Consider the following 14,991-nt stretch of genomic DNA (forward strand, 5'->3'; position numbering starts at 1 on the left):
AACTGTCTTTTCCCAAAATGTTGCAGATCAGTTACAGCAAACAGAACGGCGACCGTCAAGGAAAACTGTCACTCTGGGTTCCTTTTTGACTGCACAGCTATGTGGAAGCAGCAGCAGCTTCGATAAGGGCCACTAAACTGTTTTTTATTTTGGTGGCAACAACAGAATAAAAATAGAGATGTTGGACAGAAGCATGCATGTAACATTAATCTGCTCAGAAGTTTGTTGGAAAAGAAAGATTAAAAATAATATACTGCATATATTTTTTTAATGTTAAAATTCACAATTTCCTATGATTCCATCTATAAGAAGGACCTAATGAACAAAACAAACAAATGAGCAAAATAGAACCACAGGCATGGAAACAAGGAGCAGACCGACAGTGACCAGAGGGGAAGGGAGAGGGAGAGAAGGAGGGAAATAAGGGGAAGGGACTAGTCAAGGAATATGTAGGAATGACTCTGTGGATATTGACAATAAGGTGGGGATTGTCTGTGGGAATGGGGGGCGGTAGGGGGTGGGATGGGGAGAAGAGAGCAAAGGGGGAAAAATTGGGACAATGAAATATTTATTAAAAATGTCACAATTTCAATCATCTTCCAAGTCTGTGTCTCAGCTTCCCTGTCTGGCAGTGTAGAAAAGGCAGTCAGACATAAATCCACACTGGTGGCCCAGAGACTTGAGTACTGGTCTCAAAATAGCTTCTAACCAAGTGTGTCCCAGGGACAGTCACTCTACCAGCCTGACATCACTTTCCCCATCTGTAACACGGGGACATTGAACAAAATCAGGGCAGCCCATCATCACAGATGGCCTTTCTGGCTTGATTAGGTCCTAGACCTCAGAATCTCCCTCAATAAAACACTCTGGGAAGTTGAAGCAGCAAATGCAATTTTGAACCACCGTCTCTAAGAACTGACTTTTAAGGGTTCTAAAAATTGCTAAAGGTGGAATCTCAGGCATTAGAGTTGGAGATGGACCTGAAGGGATGACGAGGATTTTGGCAGCTTGAATGTGGAATAAGGGTAGTAAGAAAGTATCCGGACTGAGGGGATAGTGAGCAAAGGCAAGAGGTCAGGGAAGGGCAAGAGAAGTTGGAGGAATAGGTCTGGCTAGCTTGTGTGTGTGCTATACCCATAAGGGAAGGTAAGATAAAGTGGGAAAGGTTGGACTAAAGACAAATCACAATGACACATTTATTCACTCAACAAACATTAAATGGCAGATTACAGAAAGTGCTGTGCAGGAAGTAACATTTCATATATAAAATTATGCTGAAGTCAGTTTCAGACATGGTGCTCAGAGGTCTTATTGGAAGGGGATCTTCAGTTGACACCCAAATGTGACAGTGAGTCCACCATGCAAAGAACTGCTTGAGAGAGTTCCAGATGCGGGGAACAACAAATACAGAGACTTCGAAGCAGGGAAGATCTCAGTGGGTTCTCAGATCTACTATTAGAGTTAAGGGGCAGGAGTCCCGGAGAGGGTGGCATGGGACAAAGTTAGAGAGACAAACAGGCCCGATTATATAGGACTTTGGAGGCCATGAGAGGGAGTGTGACTTTTTAAAATCGCAATGAGAAGCCCTTGGAAAAATGACATGATCCAATTTGCATATAAAATTATCTTCCAGGCTGCAGTGTAGAAAATGAATCAAAAGGGAATAAGGGAGAAAGCAGGAAGACCAGGTAGGAGATGCTTCAGATGCCAAAATAAGAGATAATGGCTAGTCCCTTAAGGGTGGGGGTCCATAGAGACTAAGAAAGCAGGCATATTTGAAACATATTTAGGATGCAGAATGAATTAGATTTCTGATGGCTTGTGTAGTTGAGTGGGTGGGAAGATATGAGAGAAAGGGGGAAGGGAATAGAGAGAGAGAGAGAGGTTCTTCTTCCATTATGTCACTCCTGAGATGTTAATAAAACATCCAAATGAAGATGTCAGGAAGAGAGTTTGATGTGCAAGTCTGGGGTTCTGAAGAGGAGTCTGGACTGGCAATAAAAATCTGAGCCTCATAGAGAACTGGAGCTGTGAAGAATGCTCCTGAGAAGCCAGGTAAGGGGACTGTCCACTGGATTGGGTGACATGGAGGTCGTTGGTGACACGGACCAAAGGAGTTACAAGGGATTGTGTTGGTAGAAGACAAGAGTCAAAGAATGGATGGGAGGTGAAGATTGGAGAACACTTATGGAAATACCTCTTTCAAAAGTTTGGCTGGGAAGGTGAGCAGAGAAATGGGCACTAGTTAGAAAAGAATGTGGGATGAAGGGAAAGCCTTTTAGGAAATCAGAGATTCGAGGGCAGGTTTGTGTGCTGGTAATGACCAAGACTATGAGTTAGGGCAAGGGGAAGGGTAACCTGAAAGAGGATGATGCTTTTTCAAGGGAGAAGGGCTGATTGGAGAAGAAATGCCTTTGAGAAGGACCACATAGATCAGGCTTGGATAAGATTCCTTGAGTAGACTAGGAAGGAAGTAGGAGAGGATGTGTTAAGAAGGACGTAAGTTGCTAGACTCTAGTGGTGGAAAGATGAAGGAGTTCTGGTTTTGTGATCTCTAATTTTGAAGTAACTTCTAAGAGAAGGTCATCAGGTGGGCATGAGGTAGTGAAAGGTGAATATAAAATTTTGAAGGCTTAGAGTATTATCTTGGGCAATGAAAAAACAAAATTCCTAGGGAAGTGTACTGTGCTGATTCTTTCCTTTGAGATTTGTGTTTGTGAATTGAAAGTGAAATCACTTAGCCAGGTGGTGTGATTTTTCTCTGGCAGCTTTGAGCTGCTGCGGCTCCAGGCACAGAGAAGATGCTCATTAAGTCTTAGAGTTCGCAAGGTGATTGTGACAGAGGAAAGAGCTGTGAGGCGTCACGGTGATTTGCAAGACATTAATTGTAAAGAGGGGCAATGGAATTTAATTCACGTGAGGGAGGAAGCAAAGACAGGAGGTGGCTGCGGGATGGTGGACATGTGGTGGGGTCAATGGCTTAGAGGTCAGGAAAAGGGACAAGAAATGTGAGAGTGAGGGTCCCACTACAGCGAGTGAGCTGGAGGAATAAAAAGTGGAGGTCAAAGAACAGGACTTCAAAATCGATTTCTGGTAATGCTGTGGATTATGGTGTGACCGTTGAGTGGGCGCCTGCAGCGGAGTGGAGAACAAGACTGTTGCGGTGAAGGGCATCAAGGAATGGAGAGGCCAAGGTGCGGGGTGAGTCTGATATGAAGATAGTGAAGTTCTGAGAGTTATTGTAGGAAGAAGGCAGTGAATATGATTGCAAAGCGTGCACTGAAGGGAGAACAATGACTAAGAGGAGAGCAGAAAGGGTCCTGGGAGGAGGAGGGCATGGCTATTAAATAACTAAAAGCAGGGCCACGGTTAGCCCTGATGATACTTCTGTGCAAATGTGGGAAAAATGTTCCTCTTCCAGTGGAAGCAGCTGTGCCCTAGGATGCATGGTGTGGGGAGCGTGGGCTGGACTTTCCTCATTCCTCAGGTGGGCACCTTTGGCCAGGACACATTCTGCTTGGACAAACCATACAGCCATCCCCAGTAGCCTTGGTTAAATGGCACAGGAATCAAAAGAGTCAACTTTTTGCAAGGGAAATATCCTGAAAGAGGCGTTGGGGAGCAAAGATCAAGCCTCTGATTTTACAGGCAGAGAAACTGAGGCCCAGGGAAAGGAAATAAACACAGAGGAAGTTGGCACTAGAATGGGAACGAGACTGTCCTCCCGGTGGTTGGAGTTTTCTGCCACACTCCGTCATGGAAGTGAAGTTTCAGCAAATGCTCCAGAATTGCAAATGAACCCTCAAAGTCGCTCCTGTGGGAGGTGACAGACTTCTTTCTAGTGATGCTGCCATTGTTCCAACCATTTCTGGAAACTCCTTCAGAGAAATACTCTTCAGAGCCATCTTCTGGTCACAAAGACAGTCCCCTGCCCTGGCGAGCCTTATTTAATCCATGGGGTGGGACCTGTCCTTGTTCTTCCCTGGTGTTGGGCCTGAGAGAGCTCGAGATGCATCCTGGAAACACGGCTTCTCTACATCTTATGTGAACACATATGTACTTTACACTTAGTGTGTTCTAGGACCATGAACTCCCCACCAAGGTTGGGGGTCAGCTAATGCTGCGAGATACGCTTTGTCTGAATGGGCTTTGTTTTGCAAGGCTGGTATGCATGAGGTTTGTATCTGTCCAGCATCTTAAATGCAAGCAACCTTCTTCACATATTTATGCAGACAATGAACTTAGTAAAGAGTACTAGGGAGCTCACAGTGTCTCTGGAGAATTACACTTCAGGAAGGAGCTATCCTCAAATTATCCCGTTCCTGTGAGGACCACGCTGCTTGCACCGTGATGTTCTGGCTGGGACTGGGTGCATCGCCTCCACCACTGCTGACGCAGAGACCTTGGTGACTTTCTGCCTCTCCTCTGCCACAGCCAGAAAACAGATTCCACGCAGCTCCTGGGTCCTCAGCTTGTTCTCGTTCAAAGTGGCTTCTCTCATGTGCTTGCTCGGTGAAGCCCGGGCCATATGCTGACGCTAGCAGTGAAGAAGGCCAGGGAAAGTGGACTCCAGCTTCTCACACGGGAGGTGGTGCTCAGATTGTGGGAAGATCCACAAACATAGGGAGTTCGTACAAAAAGAAAAGGTGAACGCTGTAGACGTGGCAAAGGTTGCCTCTTAGGCCGTAGGCTTCCTTGGGCTCTTATGCCTAGACTTGGAGAAAGCTGGCCCTTATGTGTCCGGTGGTGACTGGTGAGGTCTAGTGGCTCATCTTCGCAGAGATCACAGGACAGCTAGACATTTTGTGCTAAAAATTTAGACTTCCCATTGAAATGAATGTAGTTAAAAGAGAAACAGGAAGTTGTTTCTCCAAGCACGTGGGTGGCGGTCAAGGTCGAAGCCTCCTGCCTGCAAACCGGTGTCCACGGAGAATGCTGGGACATTAGCCCTGAAAATGCTACTCCTCGATGATCAGAATCCCTTCTGTCTCTAATGAGTAGAAAGATGGTCCAGCAGCTCCTGTATACATGGGGAAGGATTCATCTGGTAAGTGTTTACTGAGGCTTTGCTAGGTGTTAGGGACCAGGGCTTGAGCCTGGGCTGAAGGGGCCGGCAGGTTTCAGAGGTGAGTAAGACACGGACTCTGTGTACAGGTAATGCAGTCTAGTGTCAGCAACAGACAACCTATGATTAGCTGGTCAGTGAGGTGCAGAGAGTAGGGGAGAAATGTACTGGAGCCTTTCAATCCTGGGACCATGTCTGGGGCCTTGTGAACTAGATTTCCCTTCTGCAAAGTGGGGATAATAAGACTTAGCTCACGTGGTTGTTTGGTGGAGTAAGTGCCTGACGCGGAGTAGGCACTCAGCAAGCACCGTTTGCCCCCAGGCCCCCACATCTGTCCTTCCTTCCTTTCCGCGTAAAGTGTGATGGGACCGTGCAGGAGACGGTGGCTAGTTCTGCTTATGGGTTCTGCCTGGGCTCCTCCTAATGACGAAAGCGTTCTTCTGGCAGTGGGCGGTGGGCAAGGAAAACGCGTCAGGCAGGGAGACAGCATGATCCAAGTCGTGGACTAATGTGTTTGGGAACTGGTGGGCCGAACAGCTGGTTGAAGGGGTGTTCGTGGGAAGGGAACTGGCTGGGAGCGGGGCTGGAGGGGATGTAAGGGCGCTGTGAGTCTCCCGGGGGGTATGAAGTTTCTGTAAGCATGGGTGGTCAAGGAAGGGATTTAAGGCAGAGGCCTGTTCCCAAAAGGCCAGAACAGCTGCTCGATGGCCGGTGAAAATATCTTTTTTATTTAGGAACCGATCTAGATTTGGAGTTTTCCATGTATCTCTGTTTGGAAAGATAAGGATGAAAAGGCTAGACCATTTCTTGGTCCCCATTCAACCTGGGGATATGTATGGTGGATATCTTGGAGAGTCTCTTTTTAAAAAAACATTTTTACAAACAAGCTTTATTGAGGTATAATTTATATACAATAAAATGTACCCACTTGAAGTGTATAATTTAATCAGTTTTAACAAATGTATACAGCTGTTTACCACCCACTATAATCAACATATAGAACATTTCTGTCACACTAAAATGTTTTTTTTGCTGTCTTCTTAACACCGTTACTGCTTCAAATAAGAAGCATAATAATACTATTTGTTAAATATCTATCACTCTCAAGCAATGTTAGATATTTTACATAAATAATCCCGAAGCTTTTTAATAGCTCTGTAAAGGCAGATATTATCGTCTCCATTTTGCAAAAGAGAAAACGGGAGCTCAGAAGTGTTAGGCTGCTTGTGCAACATCATGTAGCCAGTATACGGCCATGCCAGGGTTCAAAGCTGGGTTTGTCTCTTGGTAAAATCTGTGCCGAGCCCTGGCTGGCACGGCCTAGGTGGCTGAGCATCGACCTATGAACTGGAAGGTTGCTGGTTGGATTCCTGGTCAGGGCACATGCCTGGGATGCGGGTTCGGTCCCCCATTGGGCATGTGCAAGAGGCAACCGATTGAAGTTTCTCTCTCATATTGAAGTTTCTCTCCCTCCCTTCCACTCTCTCTAAAATACATAAATAAGTAAATATTAAAAAAAAAATCTGTGCTGATTTGACCACGTCATACTCCTGCGTTCCACTGGATTATTTCCAAATGACATGAAAACTGCATATCTACATATGTCTATACATCTTTCTGCCTCTCTCTCTCTCTCTATGTCTCTCATTTATCTATCATCTGTTTACCTAACCATCGAATGGAATGGTAGACATTTATCTTGTACCGCAAAATCTATTTTCCCCAAATCTCTGGGAGATCAGGTGTATTCCGCTTTCCAGATGGAGAAGCTGAAATGTGCTTAACGGCTGTCCCCAAAGGTACCCTAGAGAGAGGGGGTCCTGCCTGCCACCTCAGTCATGGACAGACCCAGAACTGGTAACATGTATTAAGTCATGCACTCCTAGGGGTGGAAATGTATTAAGTCACATCAGCTGGTCGTTTTGAATCATTACCCTCAGTCTCATCTTTGAAAAGCCAGAATGGGATTAGATTGTAAACCTGCTTGGCCATGGCAGGCACGTCTAGGGTGGAATATGGAAGTAGAAGAAGGGAAGGAAGAACAAAGAAAGGGCTTATCACAAGCCAACTTCGGTAGCTTTGTAATTTATTCAGGATCCAGGCCAGGTCTGCCCCTGAGAGCAGTAGCCCACGGGCCTGGGTGGGCCCTTTTGATGCCGACTGTTTCCGTAAAAGGTTGGATGAAATCTCCATCAGGCCATAAATACGTTCTGGGCTCCAAACACAACCTTTCCTTAAAGGGCAAAATGCTCTTGGGCAGGGAGGTGACTTTATTTGGGTTTCGCTGGGGTGGGCAGCAGCTCACTGAAGACTCCTGGCAGGAAGCAATCCTGGTGGCTCCTGGCCAGGCTGGTGGAGGCCTCTGACCTTCTCTCTGGGCCTCAGGAACTGCTGCTTCCCCGGGAGGAGGAAGGGGGCAGGGAGGAGGGGGAAGGCACAGGGGGGAACAATGGGGAAAAAAAGGAGCTTTCTGGAAAAAATAAAATAAAGGGCTGTCTTAGATCCAGAGTGAGTGGGAGGACGCCAATGAACTGTGAGCCTGAAGGGGCTTGTTGCTGCTTTTTTGGTTGTTATTGTTGTTGGTTTCTTTTGTTTGTGACTCTTAGATCTTGAGTAGATCTTGAGGCCGTTGCCCGATAAAGGATCCCGGGTCTCCTCTCTCCATTTTGCTTTATGTAACAAAGGTCCAGAAAGGGGACGTGAGTTCCCAGGGTCACTTAGACACTTTGTACCACCTCTCACAGCTCTACTGTGCCATTTTGTAATCTAATGATTTCAGAATGCGGTGGGCTGGTAAAAATAATAATAACAGCTGTAGCTGAAGTTAATTGAGCACTTCCTAAACTAAATCATTTCCTGAGCTTGAGTAGTTCATGGGCTTTACCTCATTCAGTTCTGGTAGTTGATCTGCCCCATTTTCCAGATGAGAAAATGGAGTCTCAGAGAGATGAAATAACCTGCCAAACAGGAAATGGTAGCCGGCAGGGCAGAGTTGGCATTGAAATCTAGGTTGATGGGATTCAGGGTAGAGGATCTTTCTGTTTTACTCATCCCATCCTCTGCCAGGTTTGGTAGGCAGAGGTCAAATTGCTCAGTTAATTATTTTTTATGTAAACCACAATACTTTTTTTTTTTCCTGTTTTCCATTCTGGCTTGGGTCTTGTTGAGACTAGCGTTTAGGCAGACAAAATTGGTTAGTTCAAGATTAATTTTCATGGATAAGGAGAGACTGGTTCAAAGAGACCAGGCATTATTGTGCATATAGAAGATCTATTGCCTCCTTGAGATTAAAAAAAAAAAAAAATGGCAAGAGAGATCATAGTTAATATCATTTCCAATTTATTCAGCACCCTGAAGAGAAGTAACAAGCATCAAATACACAAGTGCCAGGCGTTTTAGCATCTGTTATCTCAAGATCATTGCAGCCGTCTTGGGGGAGGGTCCTATGTTTTATGCCCATTTTACAGATTAAATTTAAAGTTAAAGTAATTTTATCAAGGCCACACTATAAATGGGAGTCAAGTTAGGGGCCTCAGAAAGTCAGAGCCCTAAGTCCCCTGTGCCAGCTTGCCTTCTGGGTGCTGGACAGATCATTTACATGGAGGGAGGGTCAGATCTACATTTCACTCCGTGTGCTGGGGTGAGACCTAGGCTGATGAAAGAAGTGCTCTCTGGTTTTTCTTTTGAAGAGTGGAGAACTAATGAATGCAAGCCATAGGGAATCAGTGAATTCATAAGGCAAGTGTTGAGGGGCTTGAGCCAGGGGCCCCATGTTTCTTCACCCATGATCCCCCTGTGCTCAGAAATAATTGGACTCCCAAGCAGACTCTACTGAAGGAGAACTAATCCCTAGATTCCCTCATTGACCAAAAAAAACCTGAGGTGAAACAACAGAGCTTCCCACCGGCATCCTGGACTTCCTCGTGAGGGCTGACGAGGGCAGGCTGGGCTCTCGTGATCCGTTCCACGGGCAGAGGCTCATGCTGTCACTCACCTGGGCTGCCTCGTGGAACAGCGCTCGTACCAGGGACCCCTCTTCCACCTGAGTGCACTTCCAGCGGCCTGTTTTCTACCCCGGGACCTGTCACCATGGGACATAAAGTCTTTGTCTCCTCTGCTCATTTATCACCTGCTTGCTGTCCTTTGTCAGGTTGAGCAGGGCTGATGGATGGGGCTGGGGTCTGAATGAACATGCAACAAACGTGCCAGCCTGCAGAGGGGCTGGGATTCCAGCCTGCAGCCTCTAGAGGTAGCTTTCCTGGCTCTAGGCTTCAAAGGGGCTGAGAAGCTAGTTCCCAGCTGGTGAGCCTTAAGGCTAGAGGGCTGAGGACAAGCTGCTGGGGACTGGGGGCTGCTGAGGGCGTGGAAGCTTTGGGCAGTTACGGAAGGGTTTCTGCCTGCTGGGAACAGATGATTCTGACCGCGGGGTCCTCACGGGAGGTTTGTTTTCTTAGTGGCTGAGCCCAGCTGTACTGATGGAGGTGGGGCTGTGGGTGTGAACGTGTGTTTGTGTGAGTACTTGGGTGTATATGTGTGAGTCTGAGTGAGTATATGTGTGTGTGCAAGTGTGTGTATGTGAATGTGTTTGTGTATGTGTTCCTTTAGGGCTGGGTTTGGACTTAACGCAGCAAAGCACCTTTGAAGTTGAAATCAGAAGGCTGAGTCGCTCTGTCCTCCCATCCAGAGCAATTCCATGGCTCTGGCTGCATGGCAGGGAAGGCATTTATAAGCCATTTTCTCACTTTCACACTGTCTTCTTGTCCCAAATGGTGTCACAAACAATGTGTTTGTGACACCCCTGGCTGCTAGGTTTCTCTGGTTTCCATGGAAACCACAAAGCACTTGAAGTGGGGTGAGAGGGAGGAGGGGCAAGATGGGCTCCATGGGATGGGAGGCTTCCTTCCCAAAGGGGAGGGGCCAAGGGTGCTGGAGAAGGAGCAAGGGTGTCACTAAGGATGATTTATTGTCCTTAGTCTTGTGGCTTTCCAAATTGATTACAGGGTAAGGAAGCCTCAGGGCCTGGAGGAAGGAGCTGAAAGGGACTGGGAACTATGTTTCGGGACCTGAGCAAGATTCAAAGCCTGGCAAAAAGGGACTGGGGGGAGATCCCCCTCCCCGCCCCTTTGCCTGTGAGTTAAACCCTAAATTCCCTGGACCACCATTCAAACCCTTCAGTATCTAACTCCACCAGAGTGGTCCACTTTCTTTGATTTCCTCCCTGACAGTCCCATAGGACAGTTGTTGGCCTTGCTGCTATTTATTCCTCCAGGGCAGGGACCTTGCCTTATTTCTTTTTGCATTTTTAGTACTTGGCCCTGTAGCTGATATGAATTGATAAGATGTGCATGCTCACTGCAGAACCCAGAGCCCTTGCTTTTCTGTCCGAGAGCTCCAGCTCTTCCCTCCTCCCCAGGTAAGGCCTATCTACACCCTCCTGCATACTCAAGGCCCACTTCTCTCTGAAGTTTCTCCAGCCCCCATTCATTAACCGTGGTCTTTGAAACACGCATGGCGCTCCGTGTCTTGCATGTACATATTAATATCTGGTTTCTCTGAACAGTTGTGTCTGTGCTTAATCACAGACTGTTTGTTTTAAAATATAGGCTCTTTTCCTTCTGTTGGAAAGAGCATGGCATTTGGATCACAATCATACTGATCAATAACTCAGTTTCTATCATGAGTACTTTGCATGCAAAATATCATGAAACAGAAATCAATCCCAGTGTGGGGTTGGCTCTGCATCTATTTGTGAACTTGAGCAAGACATTTCAACTCTTTGAACCTTAGTTTCCTCATCTGGAAAACAGGAATTATAATAACAATTTCCATAGGGTAGTTTTGAGGATCATATGATCTATTGGTCAGGACCTTGCTTTGAAACCTGGGAGATGCCCTGAAGATGAGCATTATTGTCACTGTTGGAGTCCTCTGAGAGCAGGATTCATGACTTACTGCGTTTAGGGCTGGCCCCTTACCCTGCTCCTTGCCCAAGCACTCCGCCCCCCGACTGGGGAAACACACCGAATGTTTGTTGAGCTGAGCTCAACGTTGGTAGAGAAAACAGCACCTGGATGGTCACTGAGTCCAGGTGGAGAATCCCATGGTGTGTGGTCTACTGGGCCTTGAGTATTGTTGGGGTATCTGGGATATATTCTTAGGGTAACAAATCTATAAGGGTCAGAGGTCACAGCCTAGGGCAATGCAGTTCTTAAGAGGAAATTTAAGGAAAGGGCAAGGTGAAGACTAAAAAATCCTAAGGAATGGGGATTAGGAAAGCTTAGATTTAAAAAATACTTAGGTACCTGCTGCCTGTTACCTATTTTTATTTACAAATCCTCATCTGGCTTTGTTTTTCCAACCACCTCGGGAAGTAGACATTACTGTCCCCATTTTAAGGGTGAAGGGACTTGCCCAGACCCAGCTCTTCCTTCCCCCTTTCATAGTACCTCCCTGACCCTGGCCCAAGGTCTTGAGGTCCGAGGCCCTAATGGAACTATAGAATAAGATGACCCTCTGAAAGACCTGCTAAGTGCTCCCCGGGGAGAGTAAACCAATAGGTGTGGTGACTGTAAGAAAACATTTGGTTGGCAATCCCAGCTTCTCATCCAGGAGTGAGCTCACACCAGGGAGCAGCAGCGCAATGGAGCTTCCTGTGTGGCTGTCCGGGTGGTCTGGTCCCCGCACCCCCTGCCTGTCTGTAGCTCACTTAACTCCCCAACATCCATCACCACGGGGCATGGGGACGGGTGACGCAGAGAGGCAATGGCCTGGAGGGGGATGGGAAAGGCATCTGGTGATCACCAACAGCTGGCCTTCCTTGGCCCCCTCCCACCAGGACTCAAGGTTCCCAGGGGCAGGAGTGAGTGATTAAGAACCGCCTGTCAGGACGTGCCCACCAGCTGCCGGGTGACCTCAGAGGCTGTTTAATGTCCAGCAACACAATGTCAGTCACAACCTTTGCCCTGTCGGCACCCTGGAGGATGGAGCTTATTCCAAAGAGGAAAACATCTTTAAAATAGAAGCTCTCGTCTTCTTGGCCCGCCCCCTTGCTTTTCCTGCAACTTCAAGGCTCTCGTCAGAAGCCTAGAGGTGGCTGTTTTCCTTCTTCAGTTGAGCCGAGAAGGGAGCCAGGTGGAAGACTCACCACTGGGAGGAATCATTATCTTGTCTCCCATGAAAATGGTTTGATTCCAAAGAAATGTCTTAGAGAGCTCCCACTTCACATCCTTGTAAAATGGGGAGGACTCTTCTTTTCATTCCTCAGCCCCTGCCTGTCACTCAGAGGGGCAGTGTATGGCAGCCACCATCTCTATGTCACTGCTCAAATTTAAATGATTTAAAATGAAATCATATCAATATTTCAGTTTTTCAGTCCCACTAGCAGTTCCCGTGGGATGAGTACCTATCAGACTTGGCATGGCCATAATTGCAGGAAGTCCTTTTGGGTAGCACTGGCCTAAGCAGCGGTCCTCCAGTCTGGCTGCCTGTCGGAATTGCCTGGGAGCTTGTGAAAATCCCTGGTACCTGGCTGGGGCTCACCGCCAAGATGCTGAGTCAATAGATCTGGGATGGCGTCTGGCATTGGGATTTTTTAACAGTTCCCCAAGTGATCTGAATGTGCAGTCAGTACTGGTCAACTGACCCGAAACTTACTTTGCTATAAGGATCATGGAGAGCTTTTTAGAGAACAAAATAGATGCTTAGGGAACTTCTTTAAGGAATCAGAGTTGGCAGGTCTGGGGCAAGTCTCAGGAATCTGTGTTTTTGTGAATCATGTTAAGTAATTCTTACATAAGTGAAACAGGTTGGGAAAAAATTGATGTAGAGACAGAAAGAATGTCCCTCACCAGACACCTTTTAAGTCAGGCACTGTGCTGTGGCTGTGGCCAAAGGGTCCCAAGGCCCTGATTGCCCAGCAAGGTGGGCTTTATCTGTACCTGTGTCCCAGGTAGGGAAAATGGAAATTCCTGAAAGAGGAGGTTCTTTCCCAAAGCCGCTCAGCCAGTGAGTGGTGGCACCGGCCTTTAGATCTGGTGTGCGTGTTGTTAATGAGTGTGGGCTCTGGAGTCATTCTGTTTCCTCCTTTATAAACTGCTAATCAGAACAGTCCCTGCCTCTCTGGGTTGTGGCAGTGATTCAATAAGATAACGCAGGGCCAGGAGTTTGCAGGCATCAGATTCATGTTCAACAGATTTCCCTCTGGTGATAAAGACAATGCCACCCCTGGCAGGTCCCGGGAGAAACTTCTGTGCTTCTTTCACTCTCTCTCTGTCTATGTGTCTGTCTCTGATTTATCCTGCGGCAGGGAGGTGTTGATTCTGTCCCTTCATGCTGTGTAGGCTCGAGCTGCTGGGTGTGAAGAGTCAGGAAGGCTCCTTGCTGTTGACCAGGTGGGTCCAGGCTGTCTTCTTGTCCCAGGTCCTCTGTGCTGCTTTCTCTCTCTCTTTTGCTATTTTTTTTTCTCATACCAAGAAACAGAAGCTTAGAGTCATTAAAACACTCATCTGCCATCATGTAACTAGTAACTAATAGAACTGAGATTTGACCCCAAGTTCAGGCCCTGAAGCTGTTGTTCCTCTAGATTGTCAACCAAACAGACAAAGAAGGAACAAAAAAGCCACAGAGTGAAAGCAGAGCTCTGTGTGTTTTGCTTTATAAGTTGTGTTGATGTCCATCAAACTAGTGGATGCTTATGAGCCTGTGTGGTGGGGCAGTTTTTCCAATTCCCGAAGCAGGAAAGTGAGGCCCTGGGACGGTGTGATGTACCAGGATTACCAAGTTAACAGGAGTCAGACGTGGAAGAAGTGATGGTCTGCTGGTGGCCGCATTTCTGCTCTTTCCATGGAATTATAAACTTGGGACATCTTCCGTCTCCTTCTGCTGAGCTCACGAATAGTGAGGAGCCTGTCTCCTCCAGGAGTGGGAGTGCTCGGACTGGTAAAGGCCTGAGCAAACATAAGAAGGGAGTTATCTCATTCCATCTTCCTCTAGTTTTTTCCCCAGCATTGAGGGGAGATCCCGTGACCTCAAGGTCCCTCTGGGAAAATGCTGGCTCCTGGGAAGGCCTTTTCCTTTTCGTTCACTGGAGTTCTCCACTTATACAGAATGTCGGCTAACCCATGGGCTAGGCAGGCAGCAAGAGGATTGTACAAGAGAACGGTATTGGAGTTGGCAGATCTGGATTTGAATCTCTGTTTTATTTCCTTCTTGCTGTGTGGCCTGGGGCACATCAATAGACCCTCTCTGGGCCCCAGACTGTCCTACTGTAACAGTAAGACTAATAATAGCATCTGTCTTACATGGTGGAATTAGACAATGGCCATTAATATCTAGCACTGCTTGACACACAAAGGCATCCCAGTGGGGGACCGTTGCCACTTACACGCACAGTTATCAGGGAGCGGAAGCTGTCACAGTCCACCTGGAGTTGCCCCAGGGCCCTTTCTCTCAGTGTTGATTGGGGACAGGGAAAAAGGGGGGCTGATCCTGGAGAAAGGACACAGACCCTTTAATGAGTTCAGGAAAGCCCGTCTCCCGACAATAACAGCCGGGACTGTGCAATAACATCCTGCCAGAAGAGGCAGAGACAGGATCCGTGCGGGGGGTGGGAGCGTGTGGCAGCCTGCATGCCCGCCTGCCTGCCCTCCGGGCCCTTAGCCCTCAGGAGGTTCAGGAAGTAGCAGCCGGGGATCAGAGGGACATGAAGACTTCCTCCTCCACATGCATCCTGGACTGATGTGGAGACTGGGACGTGGACCCTCCTGTCGGACAGGTTGTCAGGGCTTTCTCTGCGGGCTGCTCCTATCCCACCACTGTTGCTGGCTCACCTGGAGCTCAGGGGCATGCTCACGGACTCCCATGGTTCCACTGAGTCAAGGAGCAGGACCGGGGAAGGGGAGTGGTTCCTGCCAGTCTAAACAGCAATA

At 47.6% G+C, this 14,991-nt stretch overlaps 1 non-coding gene across 1 annotated transcript; it reads right to left on the minus strand.

Annotated features, from left to right (window-relative positions):
- On the minus strand, positions 1-134 carry LOC150017795 (small nucleolar RNA SNORA16B/SNORA16A family). Its single transcript, XR_016509482.1, has one exon. It is a non-coding gene; the product is annotated as a small nucleolar RNA SNORA16B/SNORA16A family (small nucleolar RNA).
- Positions 135-14,991: the final 14,857 nt, after the last annotated feature.

The sequence above is a fragment of the Furipterus horrens genome, unplaced genomic scaffold, assembly GCF_987537825.1.
Source record: "Furipterus horrens unplaced genomic scaffold, mFurHor1.1.pri manual_scaffold_2, whole genome shotgun sequence".
In the NCBI taxonomy this organism is placed as follows: Eukaryota; Metazoa; Chordata; class Mammalia; order Chiroptera; family Furipteridae; genus Furipterus; species Furipterus horrens.